We start from the raw sequence: 14,200 nt of genomic DNA on the forward strand, positions 1-14,200 counted from the left end.
TTTTAACTGTTTTTTTAAATTTTTTTAAATTTTACTGAAGAATAGTTGATTTACAATGTTGTGTTAATTACTGCTATACAGCAAAATGATTCAGTTATACATATATATTCTTTTTTGTATTCTTTTCCATTCCGGTTTATCCCAGGATATTGAATATAGTTCCCCGTGCTATAGAGTAGGACCTTGTTGTTTATCCATCCTCTACAGAATAGTTTGCCTCTGCTAATCCTTCCCTCCCAGACTCCCTCCCCCTTGGCAACCACAAATCTGTTCTCTATGTCTGTGAGTTTGTTTCTGTTTCATAGATATGCTCATTTGTGTTGTATTTTAGATTCCACATATAAGTGATATCATATGGTATTTGTCTTTCTCTTTCTGACTTATTTTGCTTAGTATGATAATCTCTAGGTCCATCCATGTAGCTGAAAATGGCATTATTTCATTCTTTTTATGGCTGGGTAATATTCCATTGTATATATACCACATCCTCTTTATCCATTCATCTGTTGATGGGCATTTAGGTTGTTTCCATGTCTTAGCTATTGTAAATAGTGCTACTATGAACATAGAGGAGTGACTTTAACTGTTCTGAGTATTGGCTATTCTCAAGTGAGTAGCTTGTTTTACTGAGTATTCCATCCTTTGCTCAATTATTTGAAATATAACTTTCACTATATACTAAATTCAGGCTTAGTAGTCTACCCTATTGTTCTAGATCTACTCCTACAGTAATACCACACTTCTTTAATAAATGTAGCTTTATAATACATGTCTAATTGAAAACTTTTGGATATAATTGCAGATTCACATGTAGTTGTAAGAAATAATACAGAAAGATCCCATACCCTTTACTTAGTTTTCCCTAATCATAACACCTTGCAAAATTATAGTCCATTATCACAACTAGTATATTAAAATGTTTACCATCCATGAATCTTACTCAGATTTCCTCAATTTTATTTGTATTCTTTAGTGTATTCTTCAGTGTATCTTGACTGTGTGTATTTAGTTCTATGCAATGTTATCACATGTATATATCACCACAGTCAAGATATTGAGCAGTTCTATCACCACAAAGATTCCTCAGGTTTCCCTTTTATACCCATATATACCTTCCTATCTTCCTACCCCACTCCCATTCCTAACCCCTGTCAATCACTATTCTGTTCTCTATTTCCAACATTCTGCTGAGGATGCAGAGAAACTGGATCACTCATTCATTGCTGATGGGGATGTAAAATGGTACAGCCACTCTGTAAAACATGTAATTACCATATGACCTAGCAATTTCACACTTGGGCATTTATCTCAGATAAATGAAAACTTATATTCATATAAAAATTTATACACACATGTTCATAGCAGCTTTATTCATAAAAGTACTCAGTAATAAGAAGGAATTATTGATACACACCTGAATGAATCTTTGGGAAAATATGCTGAGTAAAAAAAAGCCAGTCCCCAAAGATTACATACAGTATGATTCCATTTATGTAACATTTTGAAATGAAAACATTTTAGAGATAATGCAATTTAATATCTGTTAGTACATGACCCTTATCATGTTTTTCTAGTATTTTTCTGCCTAATCTCACAATTTTAAAAATTCTGATTAAATTATCAAATATTTTTTTTTACCTTATTTTCCAATTATTGAATTGTGATATAGTTGAATTACTATATTAAAATCAGGAATTTGACCCTGTGGTACTAAATATTGCCATATATATGACTTAATGAGTATCTCCAATTCAAATGTTCTTTTATGTTGCTCAGTAGAATTCATGGATTCACCCATGGTGATCTTGCACATTTCTTATTAACTAAATTTTGAGTCACTTCCTGAAAAAATGCTCTTATTAATTTCACTTTTTACTTTTTACATAAATGAAGGACACTAATTTCTGTATATTTATTTTATAAAAACTTACACTATTCATTATGCACTATATATACTAGGTTTTGTTTTTAATGCTCATGATTATTGAGCACCAAGGTTTGCATATGGGTTAGATACACATTTTTAGAAGATTCGGTTTTCTAGTTATATTATTAAATAATCATTGAAACATCATTTGCATGATGGCTAGTTTTCATTTATATTTGAAATGATAAAATCCTTTGATTATTTAAATGCTTTTTAATTCACATCTATAGATGCCAAATTGACATAAAAGACTTTGGTTGTTATTTAGGTTGAATTTCTCTTTGGTATCTTAGAGAAGACATTGAAAAAACATCAAAGTTCTCTGGGAGTTTGGAGCACAGGTTTGGATTCAGGCACATTTGACTGGGTATCTCACTGGGTATCTCATCGATTATGAGACCTTGGTCAAGAGATTTAACTTCCACCAGGTCTCAGCCTCCACATCTATGAACATGAAAGCATCCATCTTACAATGCTGTTATATAGATTAAATAATTAAATTTAATATAGATTAAATATAAAATATTTGGTAGACAGCCTGATAGAGTTGGAGAGCAATAAATCTGTGTGTGTGTTTGTGTGTGTATTGGTGTATGGGTGTGTGTGTGTGTGTGTGTGTATATATATATATATAATATTAAAAAAGTATATAAGAAAAGTATATATTATATGAGAAGATTTATTTTGATGATGTGATGAGCTGGACTCTCGTTTTAGCTGAAGTCATGTAAGGGCTGTAATAATTATATCTAAAAGATAAAATATATATATTTTTTATTTAGTTAGTTTTATAATAGATCTTTATTGGAGTATAATTGCTTCATAATACTGTGTTAGTTTCTGCTGCACAAAAAAGTGAATCAGCCATATGCATACACATGTCCCCATATCCCCTCCCTCTTGAGCCTCCCTCCCATCCTCCCTATCCCACCTCTCTAGGTCATGCAAAGCACCGAGCCGACCTCCCTGTGCTATGCTGCTGCTTCACACCAGCCAACTGTTTTACATTCGGTAGTGTATATATGTCGATGCTACTCTCACTTTGCCCCAGCTTTGCCCTCCCACCCTGTGTCCTCAAGTCCCTTTTCTATGTCTACCTCTTTATTCGTGCCCTGGAACTAGGTTCATCAGTACCATTTTTTTTTTAGATTCCGTATATATGAGTTATCATACGGTATTTGTTTTTCTCTTTCTGACTTACTTCACTCTGTATGACAGACTCTAGGTCCATCCACCTCACTACAAATAACTCAATTTCGTTTCTTTTTATGGCTGAGTAATATTCCATTGTATATATGTGCCACATCTTTATCCATTCATCTGTCAATGGACACTTAGGTTGGTTCCATGTCCTGGCTATTGTAAATAATGCTGCAATGAACTTTATCATACATGTCTCTTTTTGAATTATGGTTTTCTCAGGGTATATGCCCAGTAGTGGGATTGCTGGATCATATGGTAGTTCTATGTTTAGTTTTTTAAGGAACCTCTATACTGTTCTCCATAGAGGCTGTATCTATTTACATTCCCACCAACAGTGCAGAAGGGTTCCCTTTTCACCACACCCTTTCCAGGATTTACTGTTTCTACATTTTTTGATAATGGCCATTCTGACCAGCGTGAGGTGATACCTCATCATAGTTTTGATTTGCATTTCTCTAATAATTAGTGATGTTGAGCATCTTTTCATGTGCCTCTTGGCTATCTGTATGTCTTCCTTGGTGAAATGTCTATTTAGGTCTTCTGCCCATTTTTTAACTGGATTGTTTGGTTTTTTTCATATTGAGCTCCATGAGCTGTTTGTATATTTTAGAGATTAATCCTTTGTCTGTTGATTCATTTGCAAATGTTTTCTTCCATTCTGAGGGTTGTCTTTTTGTCTTGTTTATGGTTTCCTTTGCTGTGCAAAAGCTTTTAAATTTAATTAAGTCCCATTTGTTTATTTTTGTTTTTATTTCCATTACTCTAGGAGGTGGGTCAAAAAAGATCTTGCTGTGGTTTATGTCAAAGAGTGTCTTTCCTATGTTTTCCTCTAAGAGTTTTATAGTGTCTGGTCTTACACTTAAGTCTTTAATCCATTTGGAGTTTATTTTTGTGTATGGTGTTAGGTCTAATTTCATTCTTTTAAATGTAGCTGTCCAGTTTTCCCAGCACCACTTATTGAAGAGGCTGTCTTTTCTCTATTGTATGTTCTTGCTTCCTTTGTTGTAAACTAGGTGCCCACATGTGTGTGGGTTTATCTCTGGGCAATCTATCTTGTACCATTGATCTGTATTTCTGTTTTCGTGCCAGTACCATACTCTCTTGATTACTGTAGCTTTGTGGTATAGTTTGAGGTTGGGGAGCCTGATTCCTCCAGCTCTGTTTTTCTTTCTCAAGATTGCTTTGGCTATTCGGGGTCTTTTGTGTTTCCATATGAATTGTAAAATTTTTTGTTCTAATTCTGTGAAGAATGCCATTGGTAATTTGATAGTGATTGCCTTGAATCTATAGGTTGCTTTGGGTAGTATAGTCATTTTCACAATATTGATTCTTCCAATCCAAGAACATGGTATATTTCTCCATCTGTTTATGTCATCTTTGATTTCTTTCACCAGTGTTTTATAGTTTTCTGAGTACAAGTGTTTTGCCTCCTTAGCCAGGTTTATTCCTAGGTATTTTATTCTTTTTGTTGCAGTGGTAAATGGGAGTGTTTCCTTAATTTCTCTTTCTGATTTTTCGTTGGTGTATAGGAATGCCAGAGATTTCTGTGCATTAATTTTGTATCCTGCAACTTTACCAAATTCACTGATTACTTCTAGTAGTTTTCTGGTGGCATTTTTAGGATTTTCTAGGTATAGTATCATGTCATCAGCAACAGTGACAGTTTTACTTCTTCTTTTCCAATTTGTATTCCTTTTATTTCTTTTTCTTCTCTGATTGCTGTGGCTAGGACTTCCAAAAGTATGTTGAATAAGAGTGGAGAGAGTGGACATCCTTGTCTTGTTCCTGATACTAGTGGAAATGCTTTCAGTTTTTCACCACTGAGTATGATGTTTGCTGTGGGTTTGTCATATATGGCGTTCATTATGTTGAGGCAGGTTCCCTCTATCCCCATTTCCTGGAGAGTTTTTATCACAAATGGGTGTTGAATTTTTTTCAAAAGCTTTTTCTGCATCTATTGAGATGATCAAATGGTTTTTATTCCTTAATTTGTTAATGTGGTGTATCACATTGATTGGTTTGCATATATTGGAGAATCCTTGCATCCCTGGGATAAATCCCACTTGGTCATGGTGTATGATCCTTTTAATGTGCTGTTGGATTCTGTTTGCTAGTATTTTGTTCAGGAATTTGGTATCTATGTTCATCAGTGATATTGGCCTGTTGTTTTCTTTCTTTGTGGTATCTTTTTCTGATTTTGGTATCATGGTGATGGTGGCTTCGTAGAATGAATTTGGGAGTGTTTCTCCCTCTGAAATTTTTTGGAAGAGTTTGAGAAGGATAGGTGTTAGCTCTTCTCCTAATGTTTGAATGGAATTTGCCTGTGAAGCCATCTGGTCCTGGACTTTTGTTTGTTGGAAGATTTTTAATTACAGTTTCAACTTCATTACTTGTGATAAGTCTGTTTATATTTTCTAATTTTTCCTGGTTCAGTCTTAGAAAATTGTGTCTTTCCAAAAATTTGTCCATTTCTTCGTGGTTGTACATTTTATTGGCATATAGTTGTTTGTAGTAGTCTCTTATAATCCTTTGCATTTCTGCAGTATCAGTTGTGATTTCTGCTTTTTCATTTCCAACTTTATTGATTTGCATCCTCTCCTTTTTTTTCTTGATGAGTCTGGCTAAGGGTTTATCAATTTTGTTTATCCTCTCAAAGAACCAACTTTTAGTTTTATTGATCTTTGCTATTGTTTTCTTCGTTTCTATTTCATTTATTTCTGCTCTGATCTTTATGATTTCTTTCCTTCTACTGACTTTGGGTTTTCTTTGTTCTTCTTTCTCTAGTTGTTTTAAGTGTAGGGTTAGATTGTTTATTTGAGAGTTTTCTTGTTTCTTGAGGTGAGACTGTATTGCTGTAAACTTCCCTCTTAGAACTGCTTTTGCTGCGTCCCATAGGTTTTGGGTCGTCGTGTTTTCATTGTCATTTGTTTCTATGTATTTTTTAATTTCTTCTTTGATTTCTTCAGTGATCTCTCAGTTATTTAGTAGCACACTGTTTAGCCTCCACGCATTTGTGTTTTTTACCGTTTTTTTCCTGTAATTGATTTCCAATCCAATAACGTTGTGGTCAGAAAAGATGCTTGATATGATTTCAGTATTCTTAAATTTTCCAAGGCTTGATTTGTGACTCAGATGTGATCTATCATGGAGAATGTTCCATGTGCACTTGAGAAGAAAGTGTATTCTGCCACATTTGGGTGGAATGTTCTATAAATATCAATTAGATCTATCTGGTCTATTGTGTCATTTAAAGCTTGTGTTTACTTATTTATTTTCTGTTTGGATGATCTGTCCATTGGTGTAAGTGAGGTCTTAAAATCCCCTACTATTATTGTGTTACTGTCGATTTCTCCTTTCATGGTTGTTAGCATTTGCCTTATGTGTTGAGGTGCTCCTATGTTGGGTGCATAAAAATTTATAATTTTTATATCTTCTTCTTGGATTGATCCTTTGATCATTATGTAGTGTCCCTCCTTATCTCTTGTAACAGTCTTTATTTTTAAAGTTTATTTTATCTGATATGAGTATTGCTACTCCAGCATTGTTTTGATTTCCATTTGCAAGGAATATTTTTTTCCATCCCTTCACTTTCAGTCTGTATGTGTCCCTAGGTCTGAAGTGGGTCTCCTGTAGACAGAATATATGTGGTTCTTGTTTTTTTATCTATTCGGCCAGTCTGTGTCTTTTGGTTGGGGCATTTAATCCATTTACATTCAAGGTTATTATCGATTTGTATGTTCCTATTACCATTTTCTCAATTGTTTTGGGTTTGTTTTTGTGGGTCTTTTTCTTCTCTTGCGTTTCTTGCTTAGAGAAGTTTCTTTAACATTTGTTGTAAAGCTGGTTTGGTGGTGCTGCATTCTGTTAGCTTTTGCTTGTCTAAAAAGCTTTTGACTTCTCCATCAGATCTGAATGAGATCCTTGCTGGGTAGAGTAATCTTGGTTGTGGGTTTTTCTCTTTCATCACTTTATATCCTATAACTCCCTTCTGGCCTGCAGAGTTTCTGCTGAAAAATCAGTTGATAACCTTATGGGGATTCCTTTGCATGTTATTTTTTGTTTTTCCCTTGCTGCTTTTAATGTTTTTTCTTTGAATTTAATTTTTGTTAGTTTGATTAATATATGTCTTGGTGTGTTTTTCCTAGGGTTTATCCTGTATGGGACTCTCTGTGCTTCCTAGACTTGGGTGACTATTTCCTTTCCCATGTTAGGGAATTTTTCAACTATAATCTCTTCAGATATTTTCTCAGTCCGTTTCTTTTTCTCTTCTTCTTCTGGGACCCCTATAATTCGAATGTTGGTGCATTTAGTGTTGTCCCAGAGTTCTCTGAGATTGTTTTCAATTCTTTTCATTCTTTTTTCTCTGTTCTGCTCCTTGGCAGTTATTTCCACCATTTTGTCTTCCGGCTCATTTATTCGTTCTTCTGCCTCAGTTATTCTGTTACTGATTCCTTCTAGTGTATTTTTCATTTCAGTTATTGTGTTGTTCATGTCTCTTTGTTCTTTAGTTCTTCTGGATCTTTGTTAAACATTTCTTGTACTTTCTCAATCTATGCCTCCATTCTATTTCCGAGATTCTGGATCATCTTTACTATCATTACTCTGAATTCTTTTTCAGGCAGATTGCCTATTTCCTCTTCATTTATTTGGTCTTGTAGGTTTTTACCTTGTTCCTTCATCTGTGACATATTTTTTTGCCATCTCATTTTTTTTTTTTTTTTAATCAGTGGGATTGTGTTTCTGTCTTACTGGTTGTTTGGCCTGATGCTTCCAACATTGGGGATTATAGGCTGTTGGGTAGAGCTGGGTCTTGGTGCTGAGATGAGGAACTCTGGAGAGCTCACTCCAATGAATATTCCCTGGGGTCTGAGGTTCTCTGTTCGTCCAGTTGTTCGGACTCAGAGCTCCCACTGCAGGAACTTCGGCCCAACTCTGGGCTCATAAACTAAGATCCCACAAGCCACCTTGGGCAGCAGAAAAACAAACTAACAAACAAAAAAAACACAACAATAGCAAAGTAAAAAATAAAATTAGACTAGGAAACTAACAGATATGTTAGGAAGAATATAAATATAAAAATATAGATGAATCAACAACCGGAAGTTACATCAGTACCACAATAGTAAAAAATAGGAGGGAAAAGAAAAAAAAAGGGGGGTGGGGAGGCCTTGGCTGTGGAGGGTGGGACCTAAGGAAGGGCGAGGTTTGGGTGGTGGGTGGCACCAATGCTCAGGACCCACAAGGCTGGAAAAGGCCCTGGGGGCTGTGGTGGGTGGGCCTTAGGCTCAAGCAACAGAAGGGGTCCAGGCGTGCCCCCCACCCCTGGTCTCAGAGAGCAGGGGACCTCACCAGGGTGCCCAGCAGGCTTCCAGGGCTCGAGTGGGCAGGGCAAACACCCTCCTCTCCTCTCCTGCTCCTCCAGTCTGGGAGGGCCCCTCCCGCCTTCCTCTCCTGATCTCCCTGGCCTCCCTCCTATGCCCCCAAGGACCCACGTGGTCTGGAGGGGGTTTGGAGGACAGGGGATCAGCCTGGGAGCTCAGCAGTCTCCCCGGCCCGAATGGGCCAGGCGATCGTCCTCTGCTCCTCTCCTGCTATTCCCAGAGAGTGCCTCCCACCTGCCTCTCCTGATCTCCCTGGCCTCAGGATGCCAATCCTGTCTGGCCTCCACTTCTCCTCTCCCCACAGTCTCCCTACATCCTACTGGTTCACTTTGGGGTTCCTCCCATCTCCTTGGGCATCAGAGTCACCCCCAGCAGTTGGCAGGCACCCTAGTTGTGGGGAGACACGAACTCCATGTCTTCCCACATCGCCATCTTGACTCTGCCTCTATATATGTTTTATTAAAGTATAGTTGATTTACAATGTCGTGTTAGGTTCAGGTGTGCAGCATGGTGATATATATATATTCTTTTTCAGATTCTTTTCCTTTATAAAATATTGTTATTACAAAAGGTTGTTACAAAATATCAAGTGTAGTTCTCTGTGCTGTACCGTAGGTCCTTGTTAGTTATCTATTTTATATATAGTAGTGTATGTATGTTAATCCCAACCTCCTAATTTATCCCTCACCCCCTTTCCCCTTTGGTAACCATAAGTTTGCTTTCTATGTCTGTAAGTCTCTTTCTGTATTGTACATAAGTTTGTGTCTTTTTAGATTCAACATATAAGTGATATCATATAATATTTGTCTTTCTCTGTCTGACTAACTTCACTTGGTATGATAATCTCTAGGTCCATCCATGTTGCTACAAATGACATTATTTAATTCTTTTTTGTGGCCAAGTGATATTCCATTCTATGTATATGTACTACATCTTCTTTATCTATTCCTCTGTTGATGGACCTTTAGGTTGCTTCCGTGACCTGGCTATTGTAAATAGTGCTACAATGAACAATGGAGTGCATGTATCTTTTTGAACTATGATTTTCTCCATGTATATGCCCAGGAGTGGAAATTCCTTGGTCATATTGCATGTATCTTTTCAAATTAGAATTTTCATCTTTTCCAGATATATGCCCAGTAGTGGTATTGCTGGATCTTATGGTAATTCTATTTTTAGTTTTTTTAAGGAATGTCAGTACTATTTTCCAAAGTGGCTGCACCAATTTACACTCCCACCAACAGTGTAGGAGGGTTTCCTTTTCTCCACACCCTCTCCAGCATTTATTACTTGTAGACTTTTTCGTCATGGCCATTCTGACAAACATGAGGTGATACTTCATTGTAGTTTTGATTTGCATTTCTCTAATAATTATCGATGTTGACCACAAAGGGTAAAATATATTAATGTTGCTTTTTGTCAGGGAGGTTTTACTATACACACAGGGCCCCCATGAATTTCCGTGGAGATTGTACACAATCCAGGTCCTGGAGCACCATTCACACAGACTGCAATGAGATGGTGACCTTTGTGTCTGTGCCATGCACAATCAGCAGGTCCAAGATTAAGGTGATGTGAATGATGCAATTAAATATTAAATACTATTTAATATTTAATAAATTAAAATATTAATATTTTAGTGTAATAGTTTTAAATGTCAGGTAGGCACATTTTTGCTTTTGCCTCAGACTCTGCTATAAGTGCATGGCACTGTTTCTGGTCCTGTCTTTATTTACACTTTTTATATTTTGTTCATGATAAATTTTTGCATTAATTTTTGATTCTTAAAAATATTTGTAAAATATTGCACTAAAATAGTATTTATTATCTTGATTACTAAGTTTTTTGGTGACCCCTTAAATTTTGCACCCAAGGCAAGTGTCACACACTCGCCTCACCCTAGTCCCAAACATTATAGCTAATACAACTTTACTCAGTGGATCTATGTATAGAGCTGTCATCTGACAATAGTATTGATAATCCCAAACTTTCTCTTCTTCCAGTCATTCCCTTCTCAATAAATGGCACCACCATGTACTCAACCACTCCAGGCCAGAAACCTTACAGGTATGTTTAACTGATCTTTTTTCCTCTACATCTCGCATGTATATAATCCACATGTAATGTGGATATGTGTAATTCACATGTAACCTAATCCAGCTGGTTCTCCCTTCAAAATATATTCTACATCCACTTTTTATTACTTTTACAATCCGCCTTAATTCAAGTCTGTACTGACTGGTCTTTTTTTCTCTCTTTACCTTCACCCTCCTAGTCAAGATGAACCAGAGGGATTTTTATAAAATGTAACTCAGACCATGTCATTCTTTTCATGATCCAGAGAGACATGATTTGTGGGTTACTATACAGTTAGGGTTCGTTTTGTACAAATTGGCTCTTAGAATCTAGATTCTAAACAAACACAGAAGTATTTATATTCCAATCATCAGAGCCCTCCACTGGCTTCCCATTCCAATAGAACACAATTCAAATTCCTTTCAATGCCCTAGATCATCACAGAACCTGACTTTAGCCCATCTCTTCCTTGTCATCTCCAACCACTGACAGCCACCCTCACTCCAATCTAGCCACACTGGCCTACTTCTGTTACACTACCCTGTATTATTCTCCATCAGATCATTTTTTGGTATTTAATTATAAGTTATCTCTTTATGTGCTTATTGTCTGAGTTGCACAATTGAAAAAAAATTGGAAGATAGCCTTATTTAAACTATGTAAATGATAAGGATTACTAGAATGTAATCTTTGCAAGGTAGTAATTTGTCTTGTGCTTACTGTGTTACTTTTTGCTTGCCTTGAAGATTTTTCTTCATGATTTTTAGCATTCCATTACAAAACATATTTCTTGTAATTTATCTAATATATACTCATATTGTTAGAGGAAAGTTCCTCAAATTATCTAGTCCTGTATTTTTAGAAGCAACTCTTTCTGAGTAATTTCTTTTTAATTAAGAATTTTAGTTTATATCAAATTTAAATGCCAATTAAAACAGTGTATAATGGCTAAATTTTTTTAATGTTAAAAAATTATAATTTTTAACAAAAATGCCACCTGAAAATTTTGAAATTGAGAAGAAATACTCTTAAATCTTCAGATAAACAACACGTTACCTGAAAGTTTCTATTGGGAGTCTGCAAGTACCAATAATTGTCATTAAAGCTTAATTCTCTACCTTTTAGTTCTCTGTTATCCAGGAGAGACACTGGCCCCATGTGCTATTAGCACTTGAGATGTGGATGGTCTGATTTAAGATGTGCCTCAAGTGTGAAATATGTACTAGATTTCAAGGACTTAGCACAAAGGAAAGAGTTTAATTTCTCTTATGAATGATTTGTATTTTACTTGCACATTAAAATGATAATATTTTAGACATGAGGGGCTAAATAGGATGCATTTTTAAAATTAAGTTCACATGTTTATTTGTACTTTTAATGTGGCTACTAGAAAATTTAAATGATGTTTATGGCTCCCACAGTATTTCTCTTACCAAGCATGGTAGCTCTATCTACCATTTTCAGATTTTCTACAAATTTAGTCATATTTTTAAAACAGTCTTGAAATATAAACTGGTAATGATTTCATAAATTTTCAAGGTATAACTTCCAAAGAAGCCTTAAATATAAGATAAATGCTATGGGTAGACTTTATGACACTTGTTTTAGAATTTGCTTTGGATAAGAAATGGTTTTAATTTTTGTTCTTATTTACGAATACAGTGCATACCCTTTGTTAAAATTTCAAACGATTTAGACATGCATAAATTGAAAAGTCAAAAAATGAACAACTGAGTTCTAACCATTCAGAACAACCTTTATCAATGCCACAATATTAGATCTTCAGAATTATTTCAATTATGTACATATATACATATGATTGATTTTTAAATTAAACTCTTATTCCAAAGGTGAACAAAATAACTCATCACTGCACCAGTAGCAATATTTCTGAACTAAACTGATGACTGTATATATAAAAAAAAGTAACTATGAAACTATTATGGAATTGATACAAATTACATGTGAGATGCTAAATCTATATCTTGAGAGGTTCCCTTAATTTTTATGAAATTTTTTGTAATGGTATAGCTTGCTTTCTACATATTGTGAAATATTTTTTAAAAGAACTGTAGTTGCTAAGAGAAAACCCTGAGTAGTCTGTATGCATTGCACCAAAATATCCACTTCTAAGAAAAGTTTAAAAATATACTGTGAGACTTCAGTAATTGCAAAGAAAACCGACTGAGCAAAGATGAAACCTATTCCTTAAGAAATGTATTAAGATTTGGGGGGTGGGGTGGGAACTGAAGAGTTAAAATATATACATCTTTGACAAGGAGTCATAGATTTAGTTACGATTACTATTTATGAAGGCAGTGCTGATGCTGAACAGCCAAAACACTTCCTCCATCCTCCATGGACTTTGTATTCTTAGAAAGTCATCCTAACTGATGTGACTGTGAAATCTAATGATAAACTTGGTTTGTTAATCTATAGAGAAAATATTACAATTCTATTCATTGATAAACTTGGTTTGTTAATCTATAGAGAAAATATTACAATTCTATTCATTTCCCTCTACATTTTTCAATAATAACATAAAATTATCCAACACTGTGCCATTTTTTTCAGGTTCACATCTACAGACACTGTGAGTTTCTTTTAATGAGTTTTGATACTTACAATTGCTATAAATTGGGAGATAGCATACAAAGTAAAATCTAGTATTAAATCAACTGAGAATTATAGAAGTTTGTAGTTGTTGATTTTATTTTACCTCTTTGAGAGTCATCTGCTTTACTAGTTTTCTCATGGTCTAGCCTAGATCAAATGTGAGAATTGACTTTGAGTTACCTTTTAGTGGCTTAACTGAATATAATTCATCTTTTTACTATTCTGAGAAACTTAAAACCTATAAAACTGTCTATTAGATTCAATTCCAGTTTTGATTAACAACCTACTGCCATATACTCCTTTTTACCAAATAGTGTGTGTATGTATATAGATATAATTATATATATAACTTATATATACTTACCTATAAATATATATATACAATTTTAGCATTAAAAACTGTCCATATTGAATATTGTGATTGGCTTACATGCAAAGTATAATATGCATCATCTTAAATTTCAAGGAAGCAACTTTGGTGGTAGAAATCTTCCTCTCTTCTTTCTGTGATGACTTGAGCTGTGAGGCTGGGGGGGAAATGGCAAATAGAAAGCTTCTTGACAGTGTGAAACTCTCAGGAACATTATAGGGGAAAGAAAATGAAGAAAAAAAAGAAGGGGGGGTGAGGAAGAAGGAAACTGGGAAGCAGGCATTGAACACTACCACCTATCAGGAATAAAGGTCTTCCTGAGTCCTTTGCGGGAATGAAGGTTTATGCAGAGTCCGAAATCCACCACTTTTCTGAAATCAATTCACCACCTTTCCATTACCATTAAGAGGCCAGTCTGTCCCTATATGCTTTGTCATCCTTGTAATAAAAAAAATAGTGTTTATAAATGTTGAAACTCAAGAGAATATATTTGAAAATGTATCTGCTATTTTTTCCACTTTGCTAAAACATTTGAAACTTAAAACTGATTACAACATCAAAATTCAAAATTCATATGATCTAAAATACGTGTGTTTGCTTTGTTAAAAACCATGACAGTTTGATCAA

General features: G+C 35.0%; 1 long non-coding RNA gene across 1 annotated transcript in view; it reads left to right on the plus strand.

Annotated features, from left to right (window-relative positions):
- LOC309634630 overlaps positions 1-13,036 on the plus strand; it is a 463,425-nt gene extending 450,389 nt beyond the window's left edge. The window contains exon 4 of the long non-coding RNA XR_014248260.1: positions 10,515-13,036. This is a non-coding gene — a long non-coding RNA (uncharacterized lncRNA). The remainder of the gene's footprint in view (positions 1-10,514) is intronic.
- The last annotated feature ends 1,164 nt before the right edge of the window (positions 13,037-14,200 follow it).

Source organism: Balaenoptera borealis (assembly GCF_965194805.1).
Source record: "Balaenoptera borealis genome assembly, chromosome: 9".
In the NCBI taxonomy this organism is placed as follows: Eukaryota; Metazoa; Chordata; class Mammalia; order Artiodactyla; family Balaenopteridae; genus Balaenoptera; species Balaenoptera borealis.